This window comes from Bos indicus, chromosome 5 (assembly GCF_029378745.1).
Source record: "Bos indicus isolate NIAB-ARS_2022 breed Sahiwal x Tharparkar chromosome 5, NIAB-ARS_B.indTharparkar_mat_pri_1.0, whole genome shotgun sequence".
In the NCBI taxonomy this organism is placed as follows: domain Eukaryota; kingdom Metazoa; phylum Chordata; class Mammalia; order Artiodactyla; family Bovidae; genus Bos; species Bos indicus.
This window is the reverse complement of record NC_091764.1, coordinates 76,731,398-76,756,436: the sequence shown is the minus strand read 5'-3', so window position 1 is coordinate 76,756,436 and position 25,039 is coordinate 76,731,398.

The following is a 25,039-nucleotide window of genomic DNA, read 5'->3' as shown; positions in this document are numbered from 1 at the left end:
AAACCCTGTTAGCCTTTGTCCTGCTTCATTTTGTACTCCAAGGCCAAACTTGCCTGTTACTCCAGGTATCTCTTGACTTCCTACTTTTGCATTCCAGTCCCCTATGATGAAAAGGACATCTTTTGTTTTTGTGTGTGTGTGTTAACTCTAGAAGTTCTTGTAGATGTTCATAGAAACATTCAACGTCAGCTTCTTCGACATTAGTGATTCTAGCCTAGACTTGGATTACTGCGATATTGAATGGTTTGCCTTGGAAACGAACAGAGATCATTCTGTCATTTTTGAGACTGAACCCAAGTACTGCATTTTGTACTCTTTTGTTGACTATGAGGGCTACTCCATTTCTTCTAAGGGATTCTTGCCCACAGTAGTAGATATAATGTTCATCTGAATTAAATTCATCCATTCCAGTCCATTTTAGTTCACTGATTCCTAAAATGTTGATGTTCACACTTGTCATCTCCTGTTTGACAACTTCCAACTTATCTTGATTTATGGATCTAACATTCCAGGTTCCTATGAAATATTGTTCTTTATAGCATCAGACTTTACTTCCATCATCAGTCATATCCACAACTGGGCATTGTTTTTGCTTTGGCTCCATCTCTTCATTCTTTCTGAAGTTATTTCTCCACTCTTCTCCAGTATCATATTGGGCACCTACTGACCTGGGGAGTTCATCTTTCAGTGTCATGTCTTTTTGCATTTTTATACTGTTCATGGGGTTCTCAAGGCAAGAATACTGAAGTGGTTTGCCATTCACTTCTCCAGTGGACCACAATTTGTCAGAACTCTGCACTATGACCCGTCCATCTTGGATGGCCCTACATGACATGGCTCATAGTTTTGTTGAGTTATGCAAGGCTGTAGTCCATGTGATCAGTTTGATTAATTTTCTGTGATTGTGATTTTCATTCTGTTTGCTGTCTGATGGATAAGAATAAGAGGCTTATGAAAGCTTCCTGAAGGAAGGGACTGACTGTGGGGGAAACTGGTTCTTGTTCTGAAAGGTGGGGCCATGCTCAGTAAATCTTTAATCCAATTTAATATAAAGATCTGGCTAGTCAAAGCTATTGTTTTTCCTGTAGTCACTTATGGATGTGAGAGTTGGACCATAAAGAAAGCTGAGCGCTGAAGAACTGATGTTTTCAAATTGTGGTGCTGGAAAAGACTCTTGAATGTTCTTTGGACTGCAAGGAGATAAAATCAGTCAGTCCTGGAGTGCATCAGTCCTGAATATTCATTGGAAGGACTGATGCTGAAATTGAAACTCCAATACTTTGGCCATCTGACATGAAGAACTGACTCATTGGAAAAGATCCTGATGCTGGGAAAGTTTGAAGGCAGGAGGAGAAGCAGACAACAGAGGATGAGATGATTGGATGACATCACCAACTCGATGGACATGAGTTTGAATAAGTGTTGGTGATGGAGAGGGTAGCCAGGCATCTGTGTGGTCACAAAGAGTTGAACACGACTGAGACACTGAACTGAATTGAACTTACATGAAATGTTCCCTTAGTATCTGTAATTTTCTTGAAGAGATCTCTAGTTTTTTCCATTCTATTGTTTTCCTATATTTCTTTGCATTGATCGCTAAAGAAGGTTTTGTTATCTCTCCTTGCTTTTCTTTGGGGCTCTGCATTCAGATGGTATATCTTTCCTTTTCTCCTTTGCCTTTAGCTTCTCTTCTTTTCCCAGCTATTTGTAAGTCCTCCTCAGACAGCCATTTTGCCTTTTTGCATTTCTATTTCTTGGGGATTTTCTTGACCTTGTGGCCAATACTCTGTGATCCCAATGGAAGGGGCCCAGGTTCAATCCCTGATCAGGGAACTAGACTCCACACACCAAAAGAATTCAAGGTAGTGATCATAAATAACACAAACTTGAGAAAAGAATGGATGAACACAATGAGAGTTCAACAAAGAGTTAGAGAATATTGAGAACAATCAAGCGGGGTGAAGAATGTAATAATTTAAATACAGTGGAAGGAATCAACAATCAGATCAGATCAGATCAGTCACTCAGTCGTGTTCCGACTCTTTGCGACCCCCTGAATCGCAGCACGCCAGGCCTCCCTGTCCGTCACCAATTCCCGGAATTCACTCAGACTCACATCCATCGAGTCAGTGATGCCATCCAGCCATCTCACCCTCTGTTGTCCCCTTCTCCTCCTGCCCCCAATCCCTCCCAGCATCAGAGTCTTTTCCAATGAGTCAACTCTTCGCATGAGGTGGCCAAAGTACTGGAGTTTCAGCTTTAGCATCAGTCCTTCCAAAGAACTCCCAGGGCTGATCTCCTCTAGAATGGACTGGTTGGATCTCCTTGCAGTCCAAGGGACTCTCAAGAGTCTTCTCCAACACCACAGTTGAAAAGCATCAATTCTTCGGCGCTCAGCCTTCTTCACAGTCCAACTCTCCCATCCATACATGACCACAGGAAAAACCATAGCCTTGACTAGACGGACCTTTGTTGGCAAAGTAATGTCTCTGCTTTTGAATATGCTATCTAGGTTGGTCATAATCAGTATCAAAGATGTTACAAAGGAGTGAATCAGCAAGCTGAAATAGGGGTGTAAATCACCAAGCAGAACAGAAAAAAATATTAAAAAGTGAAAATAGTTTTAGAGTCCCTTCATCACAATGTCAAGCATAACAACATTTACGTTATTATGGTCCCAGAAAAAAAAAGAGAGAAAGTGACATAAGACTTACTTGAAAACTAAGAACTGCAACTTTTTTAATCTGGGGAAGGAAATAGATATTCAGGTCCAGGAAGCACTGAGTCCTAAAGAAGATAAATCCAAAGATGTCCAAAGCAATATACATTATAATTAAAATGGTAAAACTTTAAGATAAAAGGAAAATCTTAAAAGCAACAAGAGAAAAGAAATTGCTTATATACATGTGAGTTTCCATAAGACTATGAGTTTTCCAGAGAAAATTTTAAGGCTATATGGGAGTGGCACAAATTATAAAATAATAAAAGGAAAAAACTACAGTGAAGTATATTCTACCTGGAAGGGTTATTGTTAAGATTTGAAAGAAAGATGAAGAACTTCACAGACAAAAGCTAAAGAAGTTCATGACCTACAGACTGACTTTACAAGAAGTGCTAAAGAGACTTGTCTAAACAGAAAGAAAAGACCGCAATTAAAAAATATAAAAATTATGAATGGAAAATTCTCATTGTTAAGGAAAATATACAGAAAAGGCAGTAGAGCAACCATTTATAAAACTAGTGGGAAAGTTAAATGACTGTACCACTTTTTTACTAAAAGTAGTAAAAAAATCACCCATGTTCACACTAAGTATTTAAGGGATACACAAAACAAAAAATATGTAAATTATGATGTAAAAAATATTAAATAAAAGGGGAGTAAAAGTGCAGGCTTGTTCAAATATGCTCAAAATGAAGACATCATCACTTAAATTATCTTTTATATAATCATATTTTTGTTGTTTCATTGCTAGGTCACATCTGACCCTTTTGCAAATCCATGGACTGTAGTCCACCAGGCTTCTCAATCCATGGTATTTTCCAGGGAATAATACTGGAGTGGGATGCTATTTCCTTCTCCAAGTGATCTTCCTGACCAAGGGGTAGAACCAGCAACTCCTGCCAGGTCTCTGCATTGCAGGCAAATTCTTTACCACTGAGCCTCTGAGGAAGCACCAATTATATATATATATATATATATATATATATATATGTAACCTCCTTTACATATATATATATACATATATGGTTGGGGCTTCTTTATATATATATATATATATATATATATATACACACACACACACACACACACACACACATATATATATATACACACACATATATATGTATATATATATACACACATATACATACATACATATATAATGTTATGTATGAACATCATGGTAATCACAAGCCAAAAAAATGATAGATACACAAAAAGAGAGAAAGGAATCCAAACATAATTCTAAAGGAGGTCATCAAATCACAAGGGAAGAGAGAAAAAAAGAAAGGAGAAAAAAGTACAAAACAGTCTGAAAACAATTAACAAAATAGCGATGAGTACACTCCTATCAGGGACTTCCCCGGTAGCTCAGTTGGTAAAGGATCTGCCTGCAGTGCAGGAGACCCCAGTTCAATTCCTGGGTCAGGAAGATCTGCTGGAGATGGGATAGGCTACCCATTCCAATATTCTTGGGCTTCCCTCATAGCTTAGCTGGTAAAGAATCCATCTGCAATGCAGGAGACCTGGGTTCAATCCCTGAGCTGGAAAGATCCCCTGGAGAAGGGAATGGCTACTCACTCCAGTATTCTGGCCTGGAGGATTCCATGGACTGTATAGTCCATGGGGTCACAAAGAGTCAGACACGACTGAGCAACTTTCACTCACATACCTATCATAGTGTTAATCCCTCAGTTGTGTCTGACTCTTTGTGACTCCATTGGCTGTAGCCCACTGGGCTCCTCTGTCCATGGAATTCTCCAGGCAAGAATAATGGAGTGGGTTGCCATTCCCTTCTCTATTCTTCTTCTGCCATTCTCTTCATACACCTATCATAATTGCTTCAAATATAAATAGACTAAATAATCAAAAGGCATAGAGTGGCTAAATAGGTAAAAAAAAACAAGTTCCCCATATATGCTGCCTACAAAGCACTCATTTCACATTTAAAGACACATGCCAACTGAAAGTGAGAGGATAGAAAAGGTATTCCATGAAAATGAAAATGAATGAAGGCTGGGGTAACAACATTCATATCAGACAAAATAGATTTTAAAACAAAGATTTTATCAAGAGACAAAAAAGGACATTACATAATGATAAAGGATAAACCTAGCAAGATAATAAAACAATTATAAATACACATGCATCTAAATATGTACAGCAAATATTAACAAACATAAAGGGAGAAATTGACAATAACACAATAATAGTAGGGGACTTTAATGTCCAAACTTACATAAATGGACAGATCATCCAGAAAAAAATCAATAAGGAAACACTGTATTTAAATCTCACATTATATCAGATACCAGTAATAGATATATACAGAACATTCCATGCAAAAGTAACAGAATACACATTTTTTTTTAATGAACATGAAGAATTCTCTAGAGTATATAACATACTAAGGCATGAAACAAGTCTCAATAAATTTGAGAAGATTGATATCTTAACAAGCACTTTTTCAAGGACAACTATAAGAGACTAGAAATCAACCACAGAGAAAAAACTGTGAAAAACACAAACATATGGTGTCAAACAACATGCTACTCAACAGTCAATGGGTCATTAAAGAAAATGAAGACAGTATTTAAAAATACCAGAGGACAAATGAAGCTGTAAACACGATGATCCAAAATCTATGAGGTGCTGCAAAAGCTGTTCTAAGAGAGAAGTTTATTGTGATGCAACCTTATCTAAGAAAATCTAAAATTGATTGACTTTCAGTTCAGTCCAGTTCAGTTGCTCAGTCGTGTCCGGCTCTTTGTGACCCCATGAATCACAGCACGCCAGGCCTACCTGTCCATTACCAACCCCCGGAGTTCACTCAAACTCATGTCCATCGAGTCGGTGATGCCTTCCAGCCATCTCATCCTCTGTCGTCCCCTTCTCCTCCTGCCCCCAATCCCTCCCAGCATCAGAGTCTTTTCCAATGAGTCAACTCTTCACATGAGGTGGCCAAAGTACTGGAGTTTCAGTTTTAGCATCATTCCTTCCAAAGAACACCCAGGACTGATCTCCTCTAGAATGGACCGGTTGGATCTCCTTGCAGTCCAATGGACTCTCAAGAGTCTTCTCCAACACCACAGTTCAAAAGCATCAATTCTTCGGTGCTCACCTTTCCTCACAGTCCAACTCTCCCATCCATACATGACCACTGGAAAAACCATAGCCTTGACTAGACGGACCTTTGTTGGCAAAGTAATGTCTCTGCTTTTGAATATGCTATCCACGTTGGTCATAACTTTCCTTCCAAGGAGTAAGCGTCTTTTAATTTCATGGTTGCAATCCCATCTGCAGTGATTTTGGAGCCCCCCCAAAATAAAGTTTCTTTATTTGACACTGTTTCCACTGTTTCCCCATCTATTTCCCATGAAGTGACGGAACCAGATGCCATGATTTTACTTTTCTGAATGTTGAGCTTTAAGCCAACTTTTTCACTCTCCACTTTCACTTTCATCAAGAGGCTTTTTAGTTCCTCTTCACTTTCTGCCATAAGGGTGGTGTCATCTGCATATCTGAGGTTATTATTTCTCCCGGCTGAGTTTAGACCTAAAAGAAATTAGAAAATGAAGAACAAAGCCCAGAGTAATTACAAGAAAAGAATTCATAAAGATCAGAATGAAAATAAATAAATTAGAGACTTAAAGATAATAGAAAGCATCAATGAAAATAAGAGCTGGTTCTTTTAAAATAAAAAAAAACTTATACAATTTTATTGACTCATCAAAAAAAAAAGATGAGAGAGAGCCCAAATAAATAAAATCAGAAAAGAAATTATAACCAACATCTTAAAAGGACAAAGAATTATAGACCAATAAAAAGACCAATGTAGAATAATTGGATAAGCTCCTAGAAATATACAGTCTCCCAAAACTGAATTAGGAACAAATATTATGACCATTAGTGAAATTTAATCAGGAGGCAAAACTCTCCACAAACAAAAGTCTAAGACATGACGTCTTCAAATATTTAAAGAATATTAACATCTACCCTTCTCAAACTATTCTAAAAAATTAAAGAATAAAGAAGCCTTTTCAACACCTTTTCAACCAGTAACACCTGTCTAAAGGCCAGTATTACCCTAATACCAGAACCAGACAAAGACACCACAGAAAAAGAAAATTACAGGCCAATATCTCTGATGATTATAGGTGAAAAAACTCTCAACAAAAATTAGCCAATTAAATTCAATAATACATTAGAAAGATGATATACTATGATCAGATACAATTTATTTCAGGGATGTAAATATGGTTCAATATATTCACAGATCAAACAATGTGATACATCACATTAACAAACTGAAGAACAAAAATTATATTTTTATCTCAATAGATACGGAAAAAGCTTTTGAAAAAATTCAACCCCCATTTATGATTAAAAACTCTTAACAAAGTAGGATTAGAGGGAACATACTTCAACATAATAGAGGTCATATATGACAAGCCCACAGTTAACATCATGTTCAACAATGAAAAGCCAAAGCATTTCCTGTATGATCAGGGAACTAAGATACTCTTACTGAGTGGAAGGCCAAAAAAACTTTCAATAAATTTCATTTCTAAAAATGATTAATATATATAATCTGCTCTTTTTCTATATGCTAACAATGAAAACTCAGGAAGAAAAACTGAGAAATCACTTTTACAATTGCATCAGAGTGATTAAAATACAAATACCTAGGGATAAACCTAGGAAGTTACTTGGAAAACTAAAATACATCGATGAAAGAAACAACATAACACAAACTAGTGGAAAGATATTTGGTTCTCATGGATTGGAAGAATTAATATTGCTAAAATGACCATTTCTACACAAGGCAGTCTACTAATTCAATGCAATTCGTATCATAGTACCAATAACATTTTTCACAAAACTAAATCAGATGATCACATGGATCACAGCCTTGTCTAACTGAATGAAACTATGAGCCATGCCATGTAGGGCCACCCTAGACTGATGGGTCATGGTAGAGAGTTCTGACAAAACGTAGTCCACTGGAGAAGGGAATGGCAAACCACTTCAGTATTCTTGCCTTGGGAACCCCTTGAACAGTATAAAAACGCAAAAAGAAATGACACTGAAAGATGAACTCCCCAGGTTGGCAGGTGCCCAATATGATACTGGAGAAGAGTGGAGAAATAACTTCAGAAAGAATGAAGAGATCTGGCCAAAGCAAAAACAGTGCCCAGTTGTGGATGTGACTGGTGATGGAAGTAAAGTCTGATGCTATAAAGAACGATATTGCATAGGAAGCTGGAATGTTAGATCCATGAATAAAGGTAAATTGGAAGTGGTCAAACAGAATATGTGTACATTGACATTTTAGAAATCAGTGAACTAAAATGGACTGGAATGGATGATTTTAATTCAGATGAACATTATATCTACCACTGTGGGCAAGAATACCTTAGAAGAGATGGAGTAGCCCTCATAGTCAACAAAAGAGTCCAAAATGCAATACTTGGGTACAATTTCAAAAATGACAGAATGATCTCTGTTCATTTCCAAGGCAAACCACACCATATCACAGTAATCCAAGTCTAGGCCTAACCACTAGTGCCGAAGGAGCTGATGTTGAATGTTTCTTTGAACATCTACAAGACCTCCTAGAGCTAACACCAAAAAAAAGATGTCCTTTTCATCATAGGGGACTGGAATGCAAAAGTAGGAAGTCAAGAGATACCTGGAGTAACAGGCAAGTTTGGCCTTGAAGTACAAAATGAAGCAGGGCAAAGGCTTCATTAGAAGGACTGATGCTGAAGCTCCAACACTTTGGTCAGCTGATACAAATAATTGACTCATTGGAAAAGATCCTAACGCTGGAAAGATTGAAGGCAGGAAGAGAAGGGGATGATAGAGGATGAAATGGTTGGATGGCATCACTGATTTGATGGACATGAGTTTGAGCAAGCTCCAGGAGTTGACGATAGACAGGGAAGCTGGCATGTTGCAGTCCAGGGGGTTGCAAAGAGTCAGACACGACTGAGTGACTGAAATGACAGAAATCAAATAATTCTAAAATTTTTATGGAAACTCAATATACCCTGAGTAGCCAAACATTTTGAGGAAGAGCAAAGGTAAAGGTATCACATTCCTTGGGTTCAACCTATACTAGAAACCTACAATAATCAAAGCAGTATGTTCCTGACACAAGAACAGATGTATAGATCAAAGGAGCAGAAAAAAGAACTCAGAAATAAACCTACACTTCTATGGGCCATTAGTCTATGATAAGGTGGCAAGAATATACAATGGGGAGAAGACAGCCTTTTTAATCAGAGGTGTTTGGAAAACTGGATAGCTGCATGCAAAAGAATCAAACTAGTCCACTGTCTCATACTATATGTAAAAATAAATTTAAAATGGTTTAGGGACTTAAATTTAAGCCATAAAATATCTAGAAGAAAATGTATGCAGTTTGCTCCTTGACATTATCCTTAGCAATATATATATATATATATTTGGGATCTGTCTTCTCAACCAAGGGGAAAAAAGCAAAAAACAACAAATAGTAATACATCAAACTAAAATGCTTTTGCAAGTTAAGGAAATTATTAACAAAATAAAAAGATTATTGCATGGGAGAAGATGTTTGCAAATCATATATCTGATAAGGGATTAATATACAATATATTCATACTACCCAACATCAAAAAATAACAATTAAAAATTAAGCATTGAGCAGAGATCCTGAATAATCATTTCCCAAAGGAGACATAGAGATGGCTAACAGACTCATGAAAAGATGCCTAATTCCACTAATCATTAGGGAAATGCAAATCACGATCAGATACCACCTCATACCTGCCAGAATAGCTATCCTGAAAAAGACAACAAATAACAAGCATTGTTTAGGATGTGGAGAAAAGGAGACCCTCATGTAGTTTTTATGAGAATGTAAATTAGTGCAACCACAATGGATAACATTATGGCGATTCCTCAAAAAATTAAAAATAGAAGTGCCATATGATGCAGAAATTTCACTTCTTGGTGTTTAATTATTGTCTACTACTGATACTAATTGCATGTCTGAGATATCAGGATGTAAGCTTCTCAGGAAAAGTATATACAGGTATTTTTTTTTTTCAAATATAATTTGCTTGGATAATTTCTATAGCCAGGCAGTTTTCCCACAAAGAGAGCCCAGTTGCATATGTATCAGAATTTTTATTGGTTCTTTTTCTGTTTGGTTTTGGTATGGATTAAGTGTAGGAAATAAAAGAAAACAGAAACACGAATTCAAAAAGATATGTGCATCTTTGTGTTCATGGTAGGATTATTCACAATAAACAAGATAAGGAAGCGTATCAACAGATGAATGGATAAAGAAAATCTGATATATATATATATATATATATACATACATACACACACATGCTTAGTCACTCAGTCATGTCTAACTCCTTATGACCCCATGGACTGTAGCCTGCCAGCCTCTGTCCATGGGGATTCTCCAGGTAAGAATACTAGAGTGGGTTGCCATGCCCTCCTCCATGGGATCTTCCCAACCCAGGGATTGAACCTAGGTCTCTCACATTGCAAGTGGATTCTTTACTGTCTGAGTCACCAGGGAAGCCATATATATACATATATATACATATATATATATATACATATATGTATATATATAATAAAATGTTATTTGGTCATATAAATAATGAAATCTTGAAATTTATGACAACATAGAAGAACTTACAGAGTACTGTGCTAAGTGAAATGTCAGACAGAGAAAGACAAATACCAAATAAATTTACTTACATGTGAAGTCTTAAAAACAAAAACATGAACAAATGGAACAAGTAAAGTAGAGTCATAAATACCAAAAACAAATAGGTGTTTTCTAGAGAGGAGAGGGGTAGGTGGATGAGTGATATAGGTAAGGGAAATTAAGAGGTACAGACTTCCAGTTGCAAAATAAATGGAGTCACAGATATAGAATGTAGAGTATGGGAATATAGTTAATAATTATGTCATATCTTTGTGTGGTGACAGATGCTAACTAGACTTGCTGTGATCATTTTGAAATGTGTAGAATATTGAAATATTATGTTGTGTAACAGAAACTAACATAGTGTTGTTGGTTAATTATACTTCAAACAAACAAACAAACTCATAGGAGGATATCAGATCTGTGGTTACCAGATTCAGGAGTGCAGGGTAATTGGGCGAAGGAGGTCAAAAGTAACTTTCAGTTATAAGATAAACAGTATATAATATAATTAGCACTCATATGTTATATATGACTTTGCTAAGAGTAAATTCTAAAAGTTCTCATCACAAGGAAAAAGTATTTTTTATTTTCATTTAATTTTGTATTTATATGAGATGATCGATGTTCCAATAAACTTATTACAGTAATCATTTTATGATGTATGTGCGTCAAATCTTTATGCTATACACCTTAGACTTACATGGTGATGTATGTCAATTATGTCTCAATAAAACTGGAAGTTAAAAAAAACACACTAAATATATATTCTTCAGTACTTCAAGAAAAGATGTCCTTGTACTAACAATGCATATGTGTGATCCACAAAAGTAAAAATCTGAGGCAGAGTTTCACTGGAATCTGTCTTTTCATGGGGTCACTGTGTGTCACTATATTGCATGGATATTTATTTTCTTTTTAAGCAATACATTCTAAAAGCAGAAAGGGGTGAAAGAGAAGAGAAAATATATCAAGATGCATGAATGAAATCAAATTTTACCAGGAGAATTAAATTTTTAGAGGTCTAATAGGCTTAAAATTTTATTTTAAATGTTTATAATTGCCTTTCCATTTTGAACATGTGATGAAACTGATACAGGAAGGAGAGTTGGCCAGCTTGAATTGCATTGTTGTGAAAGTGGATGTATTAATGCTAAGTCACAAGGATAAATCGATTCCCTTGTTCTTCAGAAATTAAGAAATTAAAGTTTTAACAATACTCCAGATCAAGATAGAAAGTGTGTATGATTTCAATAGTTATGTTTATAAGCCTTAAAACAGCTCACATTTTATATTTTAGTTAAAATTTTTGTATTAATTTGCCTAGCTTTCTGAAGCAAACTTCTAAGAAAATTGACACCCTATTGTACCAGAAGTTTAAATAGATCAGCTCATCTTGATATTTGAAATTATCAGTTGGAAAAGATTTAGGAAACAGCAAAACAAGGCAATTTTTAAGGTAAAGTCACCTTGTAGAATATGACAGGTACATTCACAGCTTCCATTGTATTAATAAAATCAGATGGTCTGGATTCAAATCCTAGCTGTGCCATTTACTATGTTTCCTTCCATCAAAAGTTAACTTTTCTGCTTCTGTTTCTCCATCTATAATATGGGAAAACTAATAAATTTAAGACAGTCTTTTGGACTCTGTGGGAGATGGCAAGGGTGGGATGATTTGGGAGAGTGGCATTGAAACATGTATATTATCATATGTGAAATGGATCACCAGTCCAGTTTCAATGCATGGGACAGGGTGCTTGGGGCTGGTGCACTGGGATGACCCAGAGGGATGGGATGGGGAGGGAGGTGGGAGGGGGGTTCAGGATGGGGAACACATGTACGCCCGTGGCTGATTCATGTCAATGTATGGCAAAACCACTACAATATTGTAAAGTAATTAGCCTCCAATTAAAATGAATAAATTTATATATAAAAAAAGAAATGGGTAGCATATATAAAAGTAGGTGTGTGTGTGTGTGTGTGTGTGTGTGCTCAGTCATATCTGACTCTGTGACTCTAAGGACCCTAGCCCACCAGGCTCCACTGTCCATGGGATCCTCCAGGCAAGAATACTGGAGTGGGTTGCCATGCCCTCCTGCAAAGGATTGTCCCAAACCAGGAATCATAACCTTCATCTCTTAACATCTCCTACATTGGCAGACAGGTTCTTTACCACTAGCGCCACCTGCACCATCTGGGAAGCCCTAAAACTAGCTTTGCATGTGTGCTAATTTGCTTCAGTTGTCTCCCAGTCTTTGGGACCCATGGACTCTAGCCTACCAGGTTCACTTGTCCATAGGATTCTCTTGGCAAGAATACTGGAGTGGGTTGCCATATTCTCCTCCAGGGGATTTTCCTGACCCAGGGGAAAATTTGGTATACAAATATCTATTTTTGAAATATTTTGACATATAATACACATTTTTACATATTTCTATTATTAATAGTAGTATTGAAAAATTTTAAAATAATCAAAAGAAATAGCTTATACAATACATGTGAAAGGCTCAGCATTGGGGTTAATACAAATGTAAACTTTAAGCAGTAGCATTATCGCTATCTAAAACCCCTATGACTTCCCTGGTGGTTGAGACGGTAAAGCCTCTGTCTACAATGAGGAACACCCGGTTTCGATCCCTGGGTCGGGAAGATCCACTGGAGAAGGAAATGGCAGTCCACTGCAGTACTATTGCCTGGAAAATCCCATGGACAGAGGAGACTGGTAGGCTACAGTCCATTGGGTCACAAAGAGTCGGACACGACTGAGCGACTTCATTCATTCATTCATTCAAAACCCCTACACTTAGCCTGTCAGCTGGAAGATTCTGATACTCAGACTAAGCAAAACAAATATTAACAAATCCTGTGCAAAAGAGCCTCTTGATGAGGGTGAAAGAGGAGAGAGTAAAAACTGGCTTGAAACTCAACATTCAGAAAACTTTTAGATCATGGCATCCAGTCCCTTCACTTCATATAAATAGAAGGGGAAAAAGTGGTGCAGTGACAGATTTTATTTTCTTGGACTCCAAAATCACTGCAGATGGTAACTACAGCCATGACATTAAACGACACTTGCTCCTTGGAAGAAAAGTTATGACAAATTCAGACAGTATGTTAAAATCAGAGATATCAGTTTGCTGACAAACATCCATATAGTCAAAGCTATGAAATGCCACTACTTTGGCACTTGATGCGAAGAGCTAACTCGTTAGAAAAGATCCTGATGCTGGGAAAGACTGAAGGCAGGAGGAGTAGGGGAGAACAGAGGATGAGATGTTTGGATGGCATCACCGACCTGATGGACATGAGTTTAAGCAAGCTCTGGGAGTTGGTGATGAACAGGGAAGCCTGGCATGCTGCGCGGTTACAAAGAGATGGACACAACTGAGTGACTGAGTTGAACTAATTGTTTTTCCAGTAGAGATGTACAGATATGAGAGTTGGACCATAAAGAAAGCTGAGAGCCAAAGAACTGATGTTTTTGACCTGTGTTGCTGGGCAGACTCTTGAGAGTCCCTTGGACTGCAAAGAGATCAAACCAGTCAATCCCAAAGGAAATCAACCCTGAATATTCATTGGAAAGACTTTTGCTGAAGCTAAAGCTCCAATACTTTGGCCACTTGAAGTGAAGAGTTGACTCATTAGAAATAAGACCCTGATGCTGGGAAAGATCAAAGGCAGGAGGAGAAGAGGGCAACAGAGGATGTTATGGTAAGATATCATCACCAACTCAATGAACATGAATTTGAGCAAACTCTGGGAGATAGTGGAGGACAAAGGAGCCTGGTGTATTGCAGTCTATGGAGTTGCAAAGAATCGGACATGACTTAGTGACTGCAAAACAACAAAAACCTGTTCAAACCCACATGAGTGTATGGAACAACTCCAGGCAGAAATAAGCATTGTTAAGGCACCACAGAACAAGAGGCACCGTATATTCTATCTATCCATTTTGGATACAAGATTGAAACAATTATATGGAGACAATTCTTTCTAAAATAATAACTAAATTCAATTTCTTTTATTTCTACATAGTATAAAGACAATTAAAGTATAATTAACAATATTGGAAACCACACTATGACCTATACATAGTTTAGTAAACTGAGAATTTATGCATTAAATATATGATAATCCTTAGTTGTACATATAGAATTCTGCTATTAGTTTTAAAATCTTCCTCTCTAAGGGATCAGACATCCTTCACCAGACATAAAGAAGGAAAATGTGCCATGTCTTACACTATTTCTCTCCTTTCTTCCCTTGGATTTTGAATTGCTGGCTAATCTATTATGTTCCTTTGTATTTAGGTCCCGTGCCAGACTGGACAAGGCATTCAATTGTGGAGGATTTTTAATACTTACTGTAGAAAAGTTATTAAGTTTCTGACTGTAACTACCAAAAATATTGAGACTTTTAAGGGGAGTAAGACATACAAACTACCATGTATAAAATAAATAAGCAACAAGGATATATTTTACAGCACAAGGAAATATAGCCACTATTTTGTAATAAATTTGAATGTAGTAAAATCTATAAAAATATTGAGTAACTATGTTGTACACCTGAAACCAATATTATAAATTGACTATACTTCAGTTTTAAAGAGAGGAAGATTTTAGACTATGTTTCTATATCTCTAGCTATCAGTGTTTGAAACTGCAAAGAATTTAAGCAGATTGGTAATTAGGGTATCTTTCCTCTGACCATAACAATATCTATAGAATGTCTGCCTTTAATATTTATCACCAAGAAACAACTTCTCCCCATTGGCACAAAGTTTAGCTTTTTCTCTGTTTTTTTCACTGGATCTGGAGAATTCAATAATATGTATTTTTTGTTACTTGACTCATTCACCAAATATTTATTGTTTACTATGTCCCAGGAAATTCTCTAGGTCTAGGGAGATACAATAGTGAATGAGACATAGCCCACAGCTTCAGAGTTGACTTTATTTACAAGGAGAGTAATTCCTGTCTAATTGTTTAGATGAAAGATAGAAATTGCATTAATTAGTTATATGTAGAAAGAAAGTCTTGGTTTCTAAGACATTTTCTGAGTATTTTTATATCAAACATCCTTTATAGGAGCTGCAACTTATTAAAAAATCTCAACAGCAGGTATCACACTGATTGTATGTCCAGCATTTCATTTCTCTAAATGTATAATCATCACAATGTGGTAGATGGTCCTAGTCACCACAATTGTGAAGCAAACTTTGGTAAAGATATAAAGTCTTAAGATTGGAAAATTTGTAGGCTCTTACAAAGGTCCATCTAGTCAAGGCTATGGTTTTTCCAGTGGTCGTGTATGGATGTGAGAGTTGGACTGTGAAGAAGGCTGAGCACTGAAGAATTGATGCTTTTGAACTGTGGTATTGCAGAAGACTCTTGAGAGTCCCTTGGACTTCAAGGAGATCCAACTAGTCCACTCTAGAGGAGATCAGTCCTGGATGTTCTTTGGAAGGAATGATGCTAAAGCTGAAACTCCAGTACTTTGACCACCTCATGCGAAGAGTTGACTCATTGGAAAGACTCTGATGCTGGGAGGGGTTGGGGGCAGAAAGAGAAGGGGATGACAGAGGATGACATGGCTGTATGGCATCACCAACTCGATGGACATGAGTTTGAGTGAACTCCAGGAGTTGGTGATGGACGGAGAGGCCTGGCGTGCTGCAATTCATGAGGTCTCAAAGAATCAGACATGACTGAGCGACTGAACTGAACTGAAACTGATTTCACATGATGTTTCTGTGAGGTTTATCCTTATTATTTGAAAAGATTTTCAAAGATTCTCCAGTTACAACTATATTAACCTTAGAGTAAATTCCCTGATAGCTCAGATGGTAAAGAATCTGCCTGCAATGCAAGAGACTTAGGTTCAATTCCTAGGTCAGGAAGATTCCGTGGAGAAGGGAGTGGCTGGCTACCCACTCTGGCATTCTAGGTAATTCCATGGGCAAAGGTTACAGTTCTTTGGGTTGCAAAGAATCGGACCCGATTGAGCAACAAACACTTTCACTTTAGAGTGAATTCGTGAGAATAAATCTCTCTTAAGATATTTCCACATTAGTTCAGTTGCCTAATGAAACAATAATCTAAAGAATATGAGAGCAAAATATAATGTAAAATATGCAATTGAAAAAAGGAAGAGATGCTTTAATACAAGACTAACACTACCAAGGAGAAGAAGAAATGAGAAAATTAAATATCCTTAATATCACAAATTATTCTTAGCTCTCCACATAAGAGACTCTTGAGCATCTCTTGGACAGCAAGGAGATCAAACCAGTCAATCATAAAGAAAATGAACCCTGAATATTCATTGGAAGGACTGATGGTAAAGCCAAAGCTCCAGTACTTTGGCCACCTGAAGCAAAGAGCTGACTCATTGGAAAAGATCCTGATGCTGAGAAAGATTGAGGGCAGGAGGAAAATAGGGCAACAGAGAATGAGATGGTTGAATGGAATCATTGACTCAATGGACGTGAGTTTGAGCGAACTCTGGTAGATGGTGAAGGACAAAGAAACCTGGCATACTGTAGTACATAGAGTAACAAGGAGTTGGACATGATTTAGTGACTGAAAAGCAACATAAGAGAAGCACTGTAGTGGATGCTGAAGGTACAGAGATGAATGTGTGTTTGTGTGTGTGCGTGTGCACTAAGTCACTTCAGTTGTGTCCAACTCTTTGTGACCCTATGGACTGAAGCCCTCCAAGCTCCTCTGTCCATGGGACTCTCCAGGCAAGAATAGTTGAGTGGTTGCTATGTCTTCCTCCAGGGGATCTTCTTGACCCAGAGATCGAACCTGCATCTCTTACATCTCCTACACTGGCAGTCAGTTCTTTACCACTTGTGCCACCTGGGAAGCCCATATACATATATATTATGTTTATTGATAAAAGTGCTCAACAATTTCATCTTATTTAAGCTTTTCCCTGGAGGAACCCTTAAATATATATTATAGAAATAATTGAGATTAAGAATATTGACAATTTGAAGATATGTGCATAGGTAATTCCTAAATCCTTTAAGCTAGGCTTCATACATGAAGTCCACATGCACAAGCTGGATTTAGAAAAGGCAGAGGAACCAGAGATCAAATTGTCAACATCCTTTGGGTTGTAGAAAAAGCAAGGGAAATCCAGGAAAACTTCTGCTTCATCTACTATTATAAAGCCTTTGATTGTGTGGATCACAAGAAACTATATAAAATTTTTAAGGAGATGGATATACCAGACCATTTGAGAAACCTGTATGCAGTTCAAGAAGAAACAGTTAGAATCAGACATGGAACAAGAGACTGGTTCAAAACTGGGAAAGGAGGACATCAAAGCAGTGTACTGTCACCCTGCTTATTTAACTTATATGCAAAGTACATCACACAAAATGCTGGGCTGGATGAATCACAAAGTGAAATCCAGATTGCAGGGAGAAATATCAACAACCTCAGGTATACAGATGATGCTACTCTAATAGCAGAAAGTGTTTACACGTGTACACCCGTGGTGGATTCATGTTGATGTATGGCAAAACCAGTACAATATTGTAAAGTAAAAAAATAAAAATAAAAAATAAAACACTTGTTCAAAAAAAAAAAAAATCCACCAACTAATAGCAGAAAGTGAAGAGGAGATAAATGCCTCTTGATGAGGGTGAAAGAGGAGAGTGAAAAAGCTGGCTTAAAACTCAACATTCAATAAACTAAGATCATGGCATCCGGCCCCACGACTTCATGGCAAATAAATGGGGAAAAAGTAGAAGGAGTGACAAATCTTATTTTCTTGTCCTCCCAAATCACTGTGGATGGTGACCACAGCCATGAAATTAAAAGACATTTCCTCCTGAAAGAAAAGCTATGACAAACCTAAACAGTGTATTAAAAAGCAGAGACATCACCTTGCTGACAAAAGTCTGTACAGTCAAAGCTATGGTTTTTCCAGTAGTCATTTATGGATGTGAGAGTTGGGCCGTAAAGAAGGCTGACCACTGAAGAATCAATACTTCTGAATAGTGGTACTGGAGAAGACTCCTGAGAGTCCCTTAGACTACAATGAGATCAAGTCAGCCAATCCTAAAGGAAATCAACTCTGAATATTCATTGGAAGGGAATAATATAATGCTGAGGCCCCAATACTTTGGCAACCTTATGTGAAGAGCTGACTCACTGGAAAAGACCCTAATGTTGGGAAAGACTGAGGGCAGGAAGAGAAGGGGATGATAAAGGATGAGATGGTTGGATGGCATCATTGACTCAATGGACAAGGGTTTGAGCAAACTCCAGGAGATACGAAGGACAGGGGAAGCCTGTGTACTGTGGTCCATAGGGTTGCAAAGAGTCAGACACCACTTAGTGACTGAACATGAGCAACAATTCCTCATTTGGATTTTTGGTTTCCAAAATAGGAAGTCAATAAAAGTACTATTATTTATTTTATCCATATGGAACACTTACCCTCAAAATATCATTAAAAATTTTAGTCTCACAAGTGGAAAAATTGAGATTGTTATACTTAAAATAATTAATAATAGCCTTGGGCCAAAATGTAAGGCTCCTCTGCTATCATTTCAGTGTATTTTCATCTAACCATTGTTTTAAGGATAAGGAAATGGGTTCAGAATGTTAAAGAGGAAAAAGAAGGGTAATGTGGGTTAAAGTGCAAGAAGGTCAGAGTGATGCCAATTTGAGGATCCAGTAGCAGTGACAACATTTACCATGGAATACAAAATCTTCTATGGCCTGACTCCTGCTTAATCTTTCCAGATTCTTCTTTTGTCACCCCCTGCTTCAACACATTAAACAGACTGCTGTGTTCAACACATGTTTTGTTGTCTCTCACTGCAGTGTCTCTGCTAATTCTTCTTCATCTGTCTGGAATACTGGTGTTTCCTTCATCCACTTAAAAAAAAATTTATTTATACACATTGTCCAAGCCTCAGATCAGACATCTCCACATTACCTTCTTCTTGCAAACAACCAACATCTTGTTCATACTTTTTTGTGAATATATCTTCAATGGAAACATGAAAAAAAAAAAAATCTGTCCCCTAGCAACCGCTGTCTGTAAGCTACACTCATAAATCAACACAAAGAGAGGGAATGAGAGACATGGGAAGAAGCATTTGTGATTTCTTGGCTAAGCTTTAATTTAAAAAAAATGATTAGAGTATGGTTGATTTAAAATGTGTTACTCAATATGCCAGCAAATTTGGAAAACTCAGCAGTGGCCACAGGACGGGAAAAGGTCAGTTTTCATTCCAATCCCAAAGAAAGGCAATGCCAAAGAATTCTCAAACTACCGCACAATTGCACTCATCTCACATGTTAGTAAAGCAATGCTCAAAATTCTCCAAGCCAGGCTTCAGCAATACGTGAACCGTGAACTTCCAGTTGTTCAAGCTGGTTTTAGAAAAGGCAGAGAAACCAGAGATCAAATTGCCAACATCCACTGGATCATGGAAAAAGCAAGAGAGTTCCAGAAAAACATCTATTTCTGCTTTATTGACTATGCCAAAGCCTTTGACTGTGTGGATCACAGTAAACTGTGGAAAATTCTGAAAGAGATGGGAATACCAGACCACCTGACCTGCCTCTTGAGAAATCTGTATGCAGGTCAGGAAGCAACACTTAGAACTGGACATGGAACAACAGATTGGTTCCAAATAGGAAAAGGAGTACATCAAGACTGTATATTGTCACCCTGCTTATTTAATGCAGAGTACATCATGAGAAATGCTGGACTGGAAGAAGCACAAGCTGGAATCAAGATTGCTGGGAGAAATATCAATAACTTCAGATATGCAGATGACACCACCCTTATGGCAGAGGGTGAAGAGGAACTAAAAAGCCTCTTGATGAAAGTGAAAGAGGAGAGTGAAAAAGTTGGCTTAAAACTCAACATTCAGAAAACGAAGATCATGGCATCTGGTCCCATCACTTCATGGGAAATAGATGGGGAAACAGTGGAAACAGTGTCAGACTTTATTTTTCTGGGCTCCAAAATCACTGCAGATGGTGACTGCAGCCATGAAATTAAAATACGCCTACTACTTGGAAGAAAAGTTATGACCAACCTAGATAGCATATTGAAAAACAGACATTACTTTGTCAACAAAGGTCCATCTAATCAAGGCTATGGTTTTTCCTGTGGTCATGTATGGATGTGAGAGTTGGACTGTGAAGAAGGCTGAGCGCTGAAGAATTGATGCTTTTGAACTGTGGTGTTGGAGAAGACTCTTGAGAGTCCCTTGGACTGCAAGGAGATCCAACCAGTCCATTCTGAAGGAGATCAGCCCTGGGATTTCTTTGGAAGGAATGATGCTAAAGCTGAAACTCCAGTACTTTGACCACCTCATGTGAAGAGTTGACTCATGGGAAAAGACTCTGATGCTGGGAGGGATTGGGGGCAGGAGGAGAAGAGGACGACAGAGGATAAGATGGCTGGATGGCATCAGTGACTCAATGGACGTGAGTCTGAGTGAACTCCGTGAGTTGGTGATGGACAGGGAGGCCTGGCGTGCTGTAATTCATGGGGTCGCAAAGAGTCGGACATGACTGAGCGACTGAACTGAACTGAACTGAACTGATCAACTGTGTAGCAGAGTGCACCAGTTCCTTATTAGTTATCTATTATATATATAGTAGTATGTATATGTCAATCCTGGAGCTTCCTAGATGACGCTAGTGGTAAAGAACCTGCCTGCCAATTCAGGAGACACAGGTTCCATACCTGGATCAGGAAGTGCCGGGAGCCAGCGTGAGGAACTCCGCCCATGACAAAGGTCATGAGGAAGGGGTTTGGCATACGCAAAGGCGGGATCGAGCCTCAGGAGTCCCCCTGGAAATTCTCAAGCATCTACCCCCAAAACCAGAGTCTGCCTACTTTCTGCTTTGTGCTTTCACCTACACCTCTGACTTTATGGGGGGCTGTCCCCCACTACCTCTTTCTGAAAAAAGAGTTAACTTACAGCTCCAGTTAATAATTCCTGGGTGGGACAATGTTTCAACCTACAAACTCCTTTGGAAGTCCTCTAGCCTGCCTGAATAGGTTGTTCCGGCCACATGTGATTGTTCAGAGCCTTCCAACTGTGAGAGGCATGAGATGTTCTAAACTGTCTAAATACAGATTCCTTTGAGCAGTTAAAAGATTGATTAGAAATTGTATTGGTGAAGGGTTTTTCACTTGTTGGGCCAATGTTTGCTACTAAGTCTCCATATCCCTTACCTACTGTGTCCCTGGCAGTGTATTGATTGATATAATTGGTGTATAGAAATGTAAGTAGTAGCTTTAATGTTTGTAACCTTGGACGCTTGAGTTAATTCTTTTTCTTGTTATAGCCCACCACACCTTTGCCCTATAGGAATGCAACTTTATCTAATGCTTTTGGAGGGTGATGCCTGACTAATCACCTTTAGAGAAAAATAAGTTTTCTTAAGAAAGGGTCTTAAAATGTTAACAGGCCTCCGGGCCAGAAGATGATGTAAATCACCTAAACTTTTGCATATGATAAGTTTGCAGGAAGAAAGCATGGCTTACTGCTGACTCTACCCCTTTCCCCCATTATCCTCTATGCACAACTTAAGGTATAAAAACTACTTTGGAAAATAAAGTGTGGGCCTTGTTCACCAAAACTTGGTCTCCTCATGTCGTTCTTTCTCTCACCTTCTGGCTGAATTATTCAGCCTCTTTTCTCCACTAAATTTTCTCACTGAGCTATCCTTATTCTGTTACTCTTTATATCCTTAATTAACATTTAATTAAGCAATTATTTCCTGATCCTCGCCCATGCCGTCCCTGCTTTGAATTCCCTGGATCCACTGGGGCTGGACCCTGGCAAGGAAGATCCCTTGGAGAAGGACGTGCCCACCCACTCCAGTATTCTTGCCTGGAGAATCCCATGGACAGAGTAGCCTGGTGAGCTAGAGTCCATAGGATCACCAAGAGTCGGACACAACTGAAGCTACTTAGCCCACGTGCACATATGTAAATCCCAACCTCCCAGTTTATCCCTCCACCCCTTTCTCCACTGATAACCATAAGATTGTTTTCTACATCTGTAACTCTATTTCTGTTTTGTAAATAAAACCATTTGTACCACTTTTTAAAAGTCAACATGTAAGGGCTTTCCTGGTGGCTCAGACAGTAAAGAATCCACCTGCAATGCGGGAGATGTGGGTTTGATCCCTGGGTTGGGAAGATCCCTTAGAGAAGGAAATGGTAATCCACTCCATTATTTTTGCCTGGAGAATCTCATGGACAGAGTAACATGGTGGGATACAGTTCATGGGGTTGCAAAGAGTCCGACATGACTGAGCGACTAAGCACAGCACAGCCTATAAGTGACAATATACAATAATTGTCCTTCTCTTTTTGACTTACTTCACTCAGTATGACAATTTCTAGGTCCATCCATGTTGCTGCAGACAGCATTATTTTATTCTTTTTTATGGCTGAATAAAAAACAGCTCATGGAGTTTAAAAAACAAAAAAACAAAACACAAAAGCCAAACAACCCAATCAAAAACAGGCAGATGATCTAAATAGACATTTCTCCAAGGAAGACATACAAATGGCCAAAAAGCACATGAAAAGATGTCCAATATAAGTAATTTTTAGAGGATTGCAAACCAAAACTACAATGTGGTATCACCTTTCACTGATCAGAATGGCTTTCATAAAAAAAAAAAAAAAATCTATAAACAATAAATGCTGGAGAGGGCATGGAGACAAGGAACCTCTTACACTGTTGGTTGGAATGTAAATTGGTACAGCTACTATGGAGAACAGTACGGAGGTACTTTAAAAAACTAAAACAGAGCTATGATATGATCCAGCAATCTCACTTCTGGATATATACCCAGAGAAAATCATAATTTCAAAAGACACATGACTTCCAATGTTCATTACAGCATTATTTACAATAGCCAAGATATGGAAGCAATCTAAATGTCCATCAGCAGAGGAATGGATAAATGAGATGTAGTTGAGCATAATTTTGATGTGACATGATTCAATTGATTCAAACTGATTATGGACTGTCTCTGTTCCTTCTTGGCTTCAGTTCTGTATACTTTAAGATTCATCTTTAAAAAAATCCTGTTTACAACAGGTCATCTCTACTTTCCTGAGGCAATTTAGTCATGCCTAGAAAATGGATTATGAATAAGAAGCAGACACAAGACCTAACTCCTACCACTTACTACTCATTTAGGAAGTGCCCACTCTGTTCCAGGAATGATATTAGGATTACAAAGATGGATAAAATGTAATAACTCTTATACTCAAGGAATTCATAATTTAGTGAGAGGTATAAATAAACAATGGTCCAACAAAGAGGCAAATCCATATCAGATATATACCAAGTACTAGGGCAGTGAGAGAGAATTTTAACTCTGCTGCCAGGGGAGAATCAGACTATTAGAACACTGGTGACTTTGATGAGAACAGCAATGACATCTACTGGAAAAGAAATCCAAAGAAAAGGAGAGACTTTGCTACAAATTCTTGAGGAAATCTTTGGTAAAGAAGGTGATAACAATTCTCAACTATAAACATAGAATACCTGAGTATTTCTTTATCCATGCCATCTCTTTTCTAATATTAGCCCTAATATTGAAGAATTGATTTGATATTTAACATATCCACCGATCTTAGAAAGATAAGTTCCATCTTTCTTCTTATGTCATAGTAACTTCAATTCTTTTCTGTAGTTTTCATGAAACCCTTCATACTGAAGAAACATTCTTTCATAATGTAAGAATTCAGGAAAATAAAACAGAGATATGGGGAAAAGGAAGCTTAGGAACAGTAAGTGAAAAGTAGCCAAGAGCAAATTTTGCAGATTGACTTCCATTTTCTCTGTTCTGCTCAGATAGATTTTTACCTGAGCTTTGTGTCTCTTGATAGAATATGCTGTGCCTTGAAATGTCACTGAATGGCTGCTCTAAATTGTCCCTCTCAATTCTGAAGATATACTTCTAAGAGAGGAAAGTAGGCCACATTGAATTTGCTATTATATTTTTCATCTGGTTAAGCCAAATTATGTTAGAAAAATAATAAAGAAGTTTAAATAAGTAAAATGTAAAATTTGAAGGACTATAACATTTATTAAACATCATTATGTTCCTAGTTGCTAAGTATTTCTAATATTATATTATTTAATCCAAATAACTACACTACAAAATAAGCATTAGCTTCATGTTACAGTTGATGAAACTGAAGACCAAAGAAGTCAAATAATTTACCTAAGACCACAGAGCTAGTAAGTGCAGACTTTTATGCAATATACTTGTTACATTTATGTATAAGCAAATATATTTATTTATTTTTTGTTTTAATTTGTTTTTATTGAGATAACATTGATTTATAACATAAATTCATGCATACATTACATTTCTACTTCTGTATACCTTATGATTGATCTAATTTTGTATGAGGAAACAGACAGAAAAGGCTCCATCTTGGGCTGGGCTGTGGACTTTGAGCTATATGTCCAGTATCTACGGAAATGACATACCAACTGGAAAACCAGATCCCCCAATGGAAGAGCTCCAGGGCTCGTACCTAGACCCTCCATCGCCTAAAGGAATATCCTA